We start from the raw sequence: 13,897 nt of genomic DNA, 5'->3' as shown, positions 1-13,897 counted from the left end.
TCCTTCTAGTCTGGGTCCAGCAATCACTCACACCCCCTGTGGTTACTGTCCTTTGTTCCAGTTTCTTTCAGGTATCCTTTGGGGTGGAGAGGCTGTCTCTTGAACCAGCTGAAGACAAAATGGAGGGGTCTCCCACATGCTTAAATATACTTTCTCTTGTGGGTGGAGACCCCCTCCTCTCTCCTATGCAAAGTCCAGCTCCAAGATGGAGTTTTGGAGTCACACGGGCAAATCACATGTCCATGCATGACTCAGTTTTTACAGGCAGCAGCCATCGCCCACATGCTATCTTGATTGTCTCCAGGAAGACTTCTTCTGTGGACTGGAGCCTTGCAAGATCCATTGTTTGTTAAAAGAAAAAGGAGGACTTGTGGCACCTTAGAGACTAACAAATTTATTTGAGCATAAGCTTTGGTGAGCTACAGCTCACTTTATCGGATGCATCTGATGAAGTGAGCTGTAGCTCACAAAAGCTTATGCTCAAATAAATTTGTTAGTTGCTAAGGTGCCACAAGTCCTCCTTTTCTTTTTGCGGATACAGACTAACACGGCTGCTACTCTGAAACCATTGTTTGTTAAGTTTTTCTTGATTGGACACTTAATTTGCACATTCCTTTCTCAAGAAGCTGACCAAATGCTTTACTAAGGCTACTTAAAAATCAAGCAAGTACACAGCCAATATTCATAACTTCAAATACAAAAATGATACATGCATACAAATAGGATGAATAGATTCAGTAGATCATAACCTTTACAGACATCTGTTACATGGCATATGTAGCATAAAACATATTCCAGTTATGTCATATATATATATATATATATATATATATATATATATATATATATATATTCATAAGTATATTTCCATAAAGCTTTATGAGGTGCACCTTTATATTAAAAACTGGCAGGCTTACCAACGAATTTATAAAGTATCTCTTTAAAATCACTGTTGCTGTTTAGCTCCTGGTCAGTCACCTTTGCTCTGCTCCAGTTTTTTTCTCTCTCTCTGCAGCAGCTTTTCTGATTTCTTTCCAGCAGCTTTTCTTTGGCTTTCAGTTCCTCCGTCTGTTCCCGATTGACTCTTACAGGTGTGCTGGGCTGAGGCTGATTGTGCCTCGAACACCCTCCTGCATCCCAAACCCCCGCCCCAGCCTGGAGGCCCCTCCTGCACTCCAAACCCCTCATCCCTGGCCCCACCCCAGAACCCACACCCCCAGGTGGACCCCTCACCCCCCAACACACACCCCAGAGCCCTCCCCAGCCCGGAACCCTCTCCCGCACCCTGAATCCCTCTTTTCTGGTTCCACCCGGAGCCCACACCACCAGCCCAGAGCTCATACCTCCCCCTGCACTCCAACCCACTGCCCCGGCCTGGTGAAAGTGAGTGAGGGTGGGTGAGAGCGAGCAATGGGGGAGGGATGGAGTGAGCGGAGGATCAGGCCTTGGAGAAGGGGTGGGGCAGGGGCAGGGCCTCATGTAAGGGGAGGGACAAGGGTGTTCGGTTTTGTGAGATTAGAAAGCTGGCAACCCTCGTATGATTGCCAGTGAGTGTCAGGTGACCTAAGACAAACTTGAATAGTAGTAGATTAAAGTACAGTAGAACCCCTATTTTATGAATTAACTGGGAATTAAGGAGTTCATAACACTGAACATTTCAAAATTACAGTAGATATGGTGCATAAGTGAATTTATTAATCATTCGATGATAGTGTACAGAACTAATGGTAACTCATATTTCCTGTGTGCCTGATTTTCCTTTGTTTGAGAGGACTTTGTCACCAAATCTGTGTCTTTTCAAACCTGGACAGATCCTTGAATGCTGGCTGAAGGACTGAAGTCACTTTTGGAAGCAGAAAGATGACTTCAGCAGCAGAAAAATCATGCATATAACTGGTGGTTCACAAGACTGATGTTCATAAAATTGGGGATCTACTGTACTTCACACTAATGGCATCCGCACTAACTTCTAAGTACTACTCAGCAAATGTTAGCTGAAGCCCAGGTTTACCACAAACAATTATATCCAAGTCTTAGAAAATCTGTTGAGTAGTTCATTGTGGTTTTCCAGTAGCTTGTTTGTATATAATCATCACTTTTCTGAAAGATAAAATGGGAAAATATGATGTGGTCTCTTGTTCACTAATAGTTGTTCACAACAACATCAAGATACTTAAAAAGATCTAGGATCCCAGTTCTCAATTTATAGACTTTCAACTATCTATCTAAAGTACTTACATGAGCCCCATTACCATAGTACCTAAGCAACCCCGAACTTTGATAACTAGTATAAACTATTGACTTTCAAAATTAAATGGCATTAGCATAGTCATTTAACATAACCATGGATTTGACTTTTATGTTAGAGTACTTTATCATGTACTTTTATTGATTTTGGAACAGATCCATTTTTTCGAAAACATTTTTCATAATGAGGTATTAGTCACTTTGGTAAATATCAGTTCATGGACACTAGAATGCAAAAGACTGAAAGGGAGGCTTGGGAAAGGCATCTGTCTGCACTGGGATATTCTGGAATATATTTTATATATTTGACTAGAAAATTAATGGGGGGAATGTGTAAATGTTTTTGCTTTTGACAGTATTTTAAATATTTATTTTGCTTTTGTCTCTACACTGAGGAGATGCTGTTTGCAGAGAACAAAGGACAACACTCCCTTTGCTTCTGCTACCAAGGAACAGAGAGAAGCTGCCCCTAAGGGCAAGAGAACACCAGCCTGTGGACTGGAATCCTGGGGTGAAGTCCTGGACCCACTGAAGTCAATGGCAAAACTCTCATTGATTTCTACAGTGTCAAGATTTCCCTACTGGAGTCTCTGTGGGATTCATCTGATCAGCTGATGGTGGTTTTTTTTATTTTAGTGTGTTCTGTGTCACTGAAAGGCCTACAATGGGGACTTGTGATGTGGGGCAGTGTTGGGGGATCAGAGTCCTCGGGGCCAAGTTCCTGGTCTGAAAGAAAGAGGGGGAATGGGACAAGAATAAAACTAAAAAAGAAGACACATGGAAGAGGCTGATTTAACTTAGAAAAATTAACAGGGGCTAAGGATAGTTGCCACTTTAACCTGGCACTATGTCATTGTATAGGGTAATTACTGACCTTACCAAATACACTAGAAACTATTTACCAGGAGGCTCATGAAATCTGGATTATTGCTTGCTACCTGAACTCGGGGCAGGGGCAGCACACAGAGCCTCCCTGGCCGCCCATGCGCCTAGGGGCCACAGGAACCTGGCGGCCATTTCCAGGAGTCGTGCAGAGCCTGGGCAGGCAGGGAGCCTGCCTTAGCCTCAGGCCTCTGCTGCGCTACCGACCAGACTTTTAATGGGCCGGTCGGCAGTGCCGTTTGGAGCCACCAGGGTCCCCTTTTGACCAGGCGTTCCAGTCAAAAAACAGACGCCTGGCAACCCTAAATCATACAAGCTCAGGCTTTTCAATTTATGACGGCCCTTCTGAAGCATAAACTCTTACTCCTCTCAGGGCCGGCTCCAGGTTTTTTGCCACCCCAAGCAAAAAATTGCCGCCCCAAGCTCCGAGAGCGCAACTGCCCAAGCAAAAAAAAAAAAAAAAAGTGTGGCCAGAATGCCACCCCTGGAACTGTGCCGCTACAAGCACGTGCTTGCTTTGCTGGTGCCTAGAGCCGGTCCTGACTCCTCTCATCCATAATTACACGTATTTTTGTTGAGTGAACTAGTGGGAGTTAAGAAAAGTCCAGTAAAACTCACTGGGCTTTATTCCAGTCTCAATTACACTAATGCAGTAGTGCCAACTCTTGCAGTTTTATAGTGACTTGAGTGATTTTGGGGTGGAGTTTTTTTGCCTGTCCCATGAAAACATTATGAAAGGTGTCAATTCATGAATTTTCCCATATTCAAAATGGCCACCATCTCCTATTACTGTCAATGGGGCTGAAGCCAGCAAGATGGTCACCATTTCCCTACAGTTTAACTACATGTGGAAATGAGGTTGCCCTTAATAAAGTTGGCTGCCACTTCCCATTGTTTTCAATTAGATTGAAGCCATGCCCACAGGCAAAATGGCTTCCTCTGCATGGTTCAGGGAGCTGGAGGAGCAGCAGAGACACTCAAAAGTTGATGGGGAGTGAGGGAGAGTAGGGGGCAGATTTAGGAGTTCCAGAGGGATGGGGGGCAAGAGGGAGACAGAGGAGGATGAAGAGGATAGGAGATGGAAGGGATAGGGTAGCAGCTCCCACAGCCTAAGTGTAGTGGTGTGGAAGGGGAGTGACCTCTGAGCATCCAGGGGAACGCTAACAAATTGCTCCTGAGTCACAGGATTTTGGCAGCTGCAGGAGGAGCTATTGCGATTATGCCAGAAGCTCCTCTGATCATGTGATCAACTTCACACAGGAGGTGGTTAAATCACAATCTGCTGTCGCAAAGATCAATACAGAACCGTACCATTATCACAGCACTAGTATTAATTTTTTTGTTTATACATTTGATGATAAAAATTGTCTTCTGTTAAATGTGAGCAATTAATTAAGCTGCAGTACATTATGTCAATGTGTAACCTCTAATGTTGCATTATAATTGTTTGAGTATAACTATGTTCTTGTAACAAGCCCAACTTGGGATGGGACCTTCAGTATTAAAAGCATGAGTCTTGACTGCTTGAACTCAGGAGTAACTCCTTTAGAATGCAGCTGTTGTAGACTTTTATCCTCTTCTGTGGGCTTGTCACTATAGGGGCACAAACATGCATTCTCTTATTAGAGTAGACTATATTTTTATTTTACATAACAGACTGCCAATCACTGGCATTATTTATGTCATTATAAACAGGGCTCCAATGTAGAATACAATCAAGTGTTTTTATTACCAAATAGGACGGTGTAATAACATTTCACCAAATTGTAATTCCATGTAAATTTTAGTGATTCTGCCTCTGTTACGTTACTCCTCAGCTCAAGCAGTCAAGACTCATGCTTTTAATATTGAAGGTCTCAGCCCAAGTGGGACTTGTTACAAGAACACAGTTATAATTAAACTTTCTTAAAGCCTGAGAACCTGGTGTCATGTGAACACACCAGCATGCCAGCTTTCTTTTATTTTTTTAAGTAGGTTTCTAGCCCTGATGGTTTCCAAGAAAAGCTTGAGAACATGGACCCTAAAGGTTTCAAAGCCCAAAGACACATTTGAAAAAAACACTGCAAATGTACTATTTTAAAATCTCAAGGATTTTTAAGCCATTCTCATGATATTTTGGAGCCTGACACAATTTTGGGGTTGGCAGTATTGTATCATTGGATAAACATTGGAATGGATAAACATTTGACTACTGTTGTTTACCACTTGTATTATGGTAGGGCTCAGAAACCCTGATTGGCAGTAAGTCCCCACTATGCTAGGCGCTATACAGACAAACAGATACAGTCCATGTTTTGGTATATAACAGCATGACCCCTTCTTCTGAAAGTGACTGATTTTTCTCAGTGTGTATCCTCTGAAACCACTTGCTACACATTTTATGTAGTTTGACCTGAGTTTTTAAATTCTCTTATGTTACAGGTTCTAATCAAGATTAAAGGGGAAATGCTTGAGATTTATGTTGGTGTTTGCACAGTGGCATCATATGCACCATTGCAAACAGTCTTTTCTATTTACTTAATTTGATCTAGTTGCAGGCACAAAATCAGAAAGCAAAAAGGTAGAAATAGTTGGAAGGTTTTAATGTTAAAGAACACTATCAGCACATTTAGGACTTGAAAATATACCGTCCTTTAATAGAAAGCAGATCACATGCCTAGTCTCTGAAGAATGCCTTTTTTAATATATTCAACATAGATTTTTTTAAAAATAGTTTGTGTCCTCAGTGACCCACATGTACCTAACTGTTTGTATCTCTATCGCTGTTGCTGCCTCAAAGTCAGAGAGAGAGTTTAGATAAGACAAAGCTAGGGTACTTATTATCTGTGTTCAACAAAGATACCATGGAATTTTTACAGGAGTAGGAGTTGCATAGAATATCAGGGTTGGAAGGGACCTCAGGAGGTCATCTAGTCCAACCCCCTGCTCAAAGCAGGACCAATCCCCAATTTTTGCCCCAGATCTCTAAATGCCCCCCTCAAGGATTGAACTCACAACCCTGGGTTTAGCAGGCCAATGCTCAAACCACTGAGCATTCAGTCACAGTGTTCTGGACAAATGCCCAAGATATTTACCTTCTGCCAACCTAATTTTCCTCCTCCAATGTCAAATGGATGACTTTTTCTTCACTTGTGCTAAACTGTTGTGTAATGTTTCAGAGGGACTGTAATTCACTTGGGGACAAAGTATTCTGTACGTACATGGGACTTAGTATTAATTATCATCTTCTTGTTTAATATATTTTTGCACTTCTCTAGTACCGCCCCTCAGATCTCAAGGCACTTTACCAACATCAATACACTAAACCTGTAAAATCAGTGAATGAGGTAGGTAAGTTAGTCTCATTTAACAGCTGAGAAACTAAGGCACAGAGAATTTAAGGTCAAAAGTTTACAAAATTGTCCTTTGATTTTGAGAACCCAACTTGAGACCCTGTGAGCCCGATTTTCATTATTCCTAAATAGTCTCGACACAACATCCTATGTTTCTCAACAGGATGACAGTGCAGGGTCAACATTTAGAGATAATTTCCACCAAAGACCTTGTGTTGTATACCATGCCTGAAGTCTTAATGCCATTGAAGTCAATGAAAATACTCCCACTGATTTCACGCCATGTCCTCGATCCAGATATTTACAGCATTTAACTTTGCTTACTCCTAACTCCATTCCAGATGGACAGCTGGAAGAATAACTCAGAGAGAGACAGCTGTATTTGGAATAGTATTTGTTCTCCACAACTTGGAGATATCTGAAAATGTCTAAGAGGCCTGCTTTGAACTACATCTCTCTGTGATGGTTAAATTATGCAGTCAGCAAAAATTTAACTAGATGACATGATGCAAATATCTGTCTAATAGGTCTATGACCAATCTGTATACTGTAGTTTATATCCATCAGGTACCAAATACTGACCATCAGTATCTGAATGATCCTGGATATGGCTAGATATGGATTCCTGTGAAACTGACAGGAATTCTGTAAAATTTGCAATGAAGTAGAGAGATGGAAGCCAGACTGCACTGTGTTACATACTGCAGCATGACAAGACACCTGCTTAGATAGCCTTAATAGAATGCTCAACTTTTATTTAAAACCTAGAAGATCCCAAGTAGCTGGAGGTCAATAATAGAACATTGTAACTAGGTAAGAAGCCAACACTCTCCACTTTCTTGCAGTTTCTCAGCACAACTGTCTCCAGACTAATCCAAACTCAGAATAATTAAATAGACAGCTGCAGCCTTGCACAAGTTGCAAGTGTGTCACCTTTTGGTATCCCCAGGCACTTCTTATCAACAGGTACACAGTAGCTCACATGGACTTCCGTGTTGTCCATGTGCATGCATTTAAACTAGTTAACCCGTTAGTTTCTGGATTAAGTCTGTAACACTGTGCAGAGAACATGTGATAGGGACTATCTAAAGTCAAAGGCAAAATAAAGGAGGAAGACATCAACACAGTGTTGGGGAGGTGCGAGAAAGCCAGACCATATTTAAAATGACCTCATACTATTTTAAGTATCAGTACTTGTATAGAGTTTCTGAATCAAATTTGTTCAAAGTCAAATCCAAATTCAGAACAGTTGCTGGATTTGTTCCTAGTGCCTAGTAGTGCTAGCATTTCCCATGACCTCTACAAAATCCTGCAGCTAGGGATCTGTGCTCAGAGAGTACCTTAATGTATCCTCAGGGAAAATCCACCCTCTTGAACCTGTGATGGCAGATACAGCAATAGGTTGAAGTACTGCTGAATATTGCTTTTGTTTAGTATCTGAGAAGAATAGTTACTGGGAAAGCTTCTTAGAGGAAATGTAAAAAGCATAAACCCTTCAGCTGGCAGAATATTTCCTAATGCATCATACCCAATGGATAAAAGGCACACTCGGGGCAACAGAAATTACCCTGATAAGGGGATACAATATCTGTTTCAATGGTTTGTGGTTCAGTGTGAGAAACCTTTAGGGAGAGATTATAACTGCAGAAGCCTGTGATTGTCCCTAGCTAGTAAGATCTATATATGAAACTGTATTTGTCCACCTGCCAAACTGCCAGTACTGAAACAGTTTAGATGTAGACCCAGGGATTCAACAGAGTTCTAATTGCCATAATAGTCAACAGATGCACAATGCGGTAGCATGGATTGACCTTTAAGTGGTATTTCTTCCTGGCAGAGGTTATCTTCTTGCAGATGAATTATCACATTCACATTCTGTAACATCTAAAGTTATCATATATGTATTTAACACTCAAATCCTCTTCCATGCCACCCAGTAACTGCCAAAAGGTACATTTTATGTGATGGGTATGCCAATATTTGTGTGCATATTTGTGTTTTGTATTCTTGTCCTTGAGCATGTTGCTGAGACATTGTGTGTCTATGATTAAAGGGACCGTTAGCCACATCTGCTGAAAACAGAATTAACTGTCTTCACAATTATGTACTAGTGTAACTTTATTTCTAGTGTAACCCTTCTGCCCGTCAGAGTTGGCAGCAACAAGGGCCGGGTTCAATATCTAGGGGATCCATTCCAATAACACAATGCAAACCGGCTCGAGCCCCCACCCAGTGACCTGGGACAAATATATTCCACCCCCGCTGGGCGCCTCCAAGAGGCAATACTTCCCCTCTCGCAAGCACATAGTCTGAGTGTAGCAAAAAGCCTTTTAATAACAGAGAGAAACAATGTGGCATTATGTTGGGGAAACACCACCAACAGGATTCATAACACAACCCATGAGCAAAAAAAAACCCACCCCAAGCAAATTGGGGCATGCCCTTTCCCTTTGGTTCTTGAGTCCAGCAACCCCAAATCACCCAAAGTCCCAAAAGTCCAATGACCCAAAAGTCTCAGTTCCTGGTCAGGGCAGCCCCAGAGTTCAAAAGTTTATCTACAGAGCTTTACCTCCCAACCTGGGTGGAGATGGGGGAGGAGGTAAGAGGCACCTTACATGATCTGAAGCTGACCACCCCACAGCTCCATAGGCCTTCGCTCCGCTCTGCTCCACCAGCCGCCCCACGAACTGCTTCGCTCAGCTCCGCTCTGTGGCCACACGCAGCTCCCACCGTCCCACAAACTGCTCCACCAGCCGATCCACGAACTGCTCCGCGTCCCACCAGCAGCTCCCGCCGTCCTATGAACTGCTCCACCAGCCTGTCCACAAGGCACTCCAGCCATCCCGCAAACTGCTCCACAATATATCTTCAGGCTCCCCCGCTACTTAACACAACGCTCAGTGATTTCAGCTCTTAGTCAGTTCAGCTCTTTGGTGAATTCAGCTTGTAGTAGGGGAGCCTCAGTGCTGGTGCACTATTAGCTCAAAGTGAGCTCAGCAGCCTGTAACTAGACTTCTAATGAAATCAAAATTAGCTCTGATATTGCACAGTGGAGAGAGGAGGAAGTGCAACTAGCATGTAAGGCCCTCACCAAGGGGCCCATGCCACGAAGTATTAATACTTGTTCCCAACCTCTCTCCCTTCACAGAGTTTTGGAACCCATGACCCTTGCCTAGCGAGTGCTACTTAGTTGATGGCGAGTCCCTCCATCATAACAAAAGGCCAAGTACAGTTCCAAGCACAGTTCCCATAATCAGGGTAATAACAATTTATTCTTCCTGCCGCAATAACAGAGACACTGGGGATCCCACAGCAGCCAAAGTGACCATTTGGGCAGCTATGGCCTCATTCTAGGTGGGGTGGGTGTGCCTATGCAAATGAGATTGGCCCCTGAAGTTCTTTTCCACAACTTGCCACACCTCACCACCAGATGTCAGGGTGAAGCTCATCCTGACACTGCTTACATCAGTTTTGATTTACTGTAAGTAGGATTAGGGGATGATCATTAAAAATTAAGTCCCTACTCCCTCCGAACAGCATTCTGTGAGAGGCTGCCACAGATCTCTCCTTGTAAAAGCAGCTTCTGAATCAAGCCCATACTTTACACAATGAGCTAGCTAAGGATAATAGCTATATACTGTAACAACTCGGTATATTTTGTGGCTTTTAAGCAGTGTAAGGTTTGACATTGTTCCTTATATATTTAGGTAAGTACAAATGCAGCTGTGTCATGGGGGCTCGGTCTGTCCAGCAGGGGTCAACCCCATTGGCCCAGTGCGGGGTTGATACACCCAGTCACACAGTCATCAAGATTCCCTGCAGAGTCAAGTTATCACAATCAGAAACTCTGGACCCCTGGGTAGAGCAGAGCAAACGATCAATCTATAGCCCCTCAGCCTCCTGGCGGGGGCAAGCAATAGCCATTTGGGGGGCTCTAACCCTCTGGGTAGGGCAGAGCAAACAAGCTGTCTATAGTCACTGGGCCTCCTGGCTGGGGCAAACAATAGCAGTCTGGGGGCTCTGACCCCCTTGGGTGGGGCGGAGTAAACCACCAGTCTATAGCAAGAGTCCCTGACAGCCAGGCCTAGGGGCAAGTGCTGGGCTGGGGTAGGCTCACCCTACTCCACCAGGTTCCAACTCAGGGCCCTGTGAAGCCAGTAAACTTCCTATTAAGGGTTCAAGCATTAGCTCCTAACACATTCCCTAGTGATTCTCAACCAGGGTCCCCTGGGGGGCCGCAAGCAGGTTTCAGGGGGGCCGCCAAGCAGGGCCAGCATTAGACTCGCTGGGGCCCAGGGCAGAAAGCTGAAGCTCCACTGCATGGGGCTGAAGCCCAGGGCCCTGAGCCCTGCCACCCATAGCTGAAGCCAAAGCCTGAGCAATGTAGCTTCATGAGGGCCCCAGGCAATTTCCCGTCTTGCCCCCCCTAACGTCGGCCCTGACTTTTATATGCAGAAAGCCAGTTGTTGTGGCACAGGTGGGCCGTGGAGTTTTTATAGCATGTTGAGGGGGGCTCTGAAAAAAAGGTAGAGAACCCCTGCACTAGCTCACTTCCTACCATAAAGCCCATCTTGGGCATCTCGCTGGCAGTGGCTCAGTGTCCCTGTCAGGGCTGGTCTACATTAACGCTGTACATTGATCTAAGTTACACTAGGTCAGTTACGTAAGTTATGTAACTGAAGTCAACGTAACTTAGGTTGACTTAGAGCAGGGTCTACACTGCGCTATATCAATGGGAGATGCTCTCCCATTGACATAACTTCTGCCTCTTGGGGAAGCGGAGTGCACACATCAATGAGAGAGCACTTGCCCATCAACTTAGCGTTTCTTTACCAGACCTGCTAAATCGATATCCACAGTGATTGGTCAGCCCCCGCTGGCCCAATGTGGGGTTGATACACCCCATCATAGGCTGTCGTTTTGTGGGTGGTAGACTGAGGTCTTTAGGGCATAACTGTTCAACAGTCTGCACAACTCGGAATGAAAAGTTGGTTCCCCATTCCATTAGTATCTCCTTCGGTATCCCAACTTGTGCAAATATTTTCAGGAGTTCCATTGTTATGGCAGGTGCGGTAGTCAAATGCAGCAGAACGACTTCGGGATAGAGGATCACATAGTCTACCCCTACCAGTATGTGACGGAACCTGACCTGCTTTTCTCTAAGGGACCCACCAGGTCCATACTGATCCTCTCAAAAGGCATTCCCACCACTGGGAGGGAGATCGCGGAGCCTTGGATATTCCTTTAGGGCTGGCATGTTGACATTCTGGACATGGGGTACAAAAATCACTCGCTTCCTTGTGAATGCTGGGCCATAAGAATCTAAGTGCCACTAAGTCTTCTCTCATCCCAGGTATCCACCTCAGGGCACTGAGTGAGCTAGATAGAGCAGATCCCGTCAGATCCCCCATGGCACCAGCAGTTGTTGAAGTACCTCTTGGGTTTGCGGATCCATGGTTACCCAGTATAAATGGGCAAAGCAGGTCCCCTAAGGTACCCATTGGTTGGCGCCCCCCTCCTCCTCAGTGTTGGTCACTTATTCCAGTGACTGACTCAATCCTGGGTCTTCTCTCTGCTCTCTCGTGAAATCTCCATTGACTGTTAGCCACTCGTGCCTGGCTTTGGCTGGTGTCTCTATCTCTACAGAGTGTGATTCAGGGCCTTCTGAGTGGTCAGGAGCTTTTTCCTCTGGCCCTTCATCCTCCTTTTGACTTAGGAGCTGACTCAAACATGGTCTCAGATTTGTTTCCATTGGCAGTTGGTCTCCCCACTCATGCATGACCTCCCCAAACCATTGCCAGTCAAGTCCCAGGATCATGGAGTATACTAGTGTCTTGGCCAAACTGACTCAGCACGTTTCCTTGTGATAGCCTACCTCCAGCTTTACTGTGGCAACTGGGTATGGCTGTACATCGCCATGGATGCACTGGACATATATAGGTGCCTCTGTCCCATTTGGTGACTTCATAAGGGTGACGTGGACAAGTGTCTGGCTGCACCCCAAGTCAACCAGACTAGTCACTTGGATGCCATTTGTAACAATCTTGGGGTTCATTAAATAACAAACCAGTGAATAAGAAAGGAATAAAACTTTAATAAAACAAACTGGAGCGCTTCTGTAGTGAGTTGCTGCACACAGCCATGCAGTGTTCCCAACCCTCACCTCCAGGGTACATCTCCAAATTCCCACACAATACGGTCCCTTATGAGGGAGCATCACCAAATCACAATCTTTCATAAACATATCTGTATACTGTTGACCTGTAAAGTGATCAGAAGTTTTGGCAGGCTCCTCTTCCAAGCCTGTAGGCCTGCCACCCACACTTGGCTATAGTTACAATCCATAAAAGGGCAATATCATCTGAAGTACCCCTCTTGGCCACACTCATAATATCTGCCTCATGGAGTCTATGTTGCAGGGCCGCTGGGTGGGGTTTCCCCCTCCCAGGATCTCATGCTGGAGTTCCAGCAGCTTTCGGCACTGGGGCTACTATACATGGTATGGATCTAATCTGGGGTCCCCCTTCTTTGAATTTGTACTGTCTCCTGGGTGAGTCCTGCCTCTCGCTACTGGGACTCCCAGGTTTAGGTGTCTGTAGTTTGGGACCCTCTGTGGCTAAGTAATCTTCCATCAGAGATACCTCCTCCATGAGAGTCATTGGATGGTGTTGATGCACCCACTTCTTCCTCTCTGGGGAAATGATTTGCATAAACTGCTCTAATATAACAGCCTCCGCCACTTGTATTCCCGTCAGCTTCTCAGGGTCCAATTACGGCAAGCAGTAGTCCTGGAGTCGCTGAGCCACTGTTCAGGGTTGGACTCCATGGGTCTCTCTCTCATTGAAATCACTGATGGAATATCTAAGGATTAAAAGATGGCTGCCTTCACTTTGGCATAATCTAGTGTCCCAGTGGGGTCTAGGTTCCAGTAGGTGGTCTGTGCAGGCACGGTCAAGTATGGGGCCACAATGCTGCCATCTGCTGAACCAGGCGCTCTTGTTGGACTTGATGTTGTGCTGCTAACTCCCTGATCAGCTGCTGTTGCTGTTCTTGGTGCTGGCACATCTGTTGCTATTGTTGCATGGGCATTTGCTGCAGCAACTGGTCCTGTTGATGTTGTTGAGCTGCCCGCTGCTGCTGGCTTTCCAGCATCCATTTTAGTACCTTTTCGGTATCCTGCCAATCGTAAAACTTTATCGTCTGTACCTCCCCCTTTTGGCTCTCTTATCAGGATCTGACTGTTGCCCGCATTCTCCACATGTCACAGGGGCTCGGTCAGTCCAGCAGGGGTCGCCTCCATTGGCCCAGTGCAGCGTTGATAGATTCCCCGCTCGGCCTCCTAGCTGGAGCAAGCAATAGCTGTTGGGTGGGGGGGTCTAGCCCTCTGGGTGAGGCAGAGCAAACAAGCGGTCTATAGCCCCTGAGCCTCCTGGTTG

General features: G+C 45.1%; 1 long non-coding RNA gene across 1 annotated transcript in view; it reads right to left on the bottom strand.

Moving 5' to 3' along the window:
- Window positions 1–1,447: 1,447 nt before the first annotated feature.
- LOC119565283 overlaps window positions 1,448–13,897 on the bottom strand; it is a 79,856-nt gene continuing 67,406 nt past the window's right edge. The window contains exon 3 of the long non-coding RNA XR_005223907.2: window positions 1,448–2,100. This is a non-coding gene — a long non-coding RNA (uncharacterized LOC119565283). The remainder of the gene's footprint in view (window positions 2,101–13,897) is intronic.

The sequence above is a fragment of the Chelonia mydas genome, chromosome 1 (genome assembly GCF_015237465.2).
Source record: "Chelonia mydas isolate rCheMyd1 chromosome 1, rCheMyd1.pri.v2, whole genome shotgun sequence".
Lineage (NCBI taxonomy): Eukaryota > Metazoa > Chordata > Testudines > Cheloniidae > Chelonia > Chelonia mydas.
Note: the sequence above shows the minus strand (reverse complement) of the source record. Positions and strands in the feature narration are given on the sequence as shown.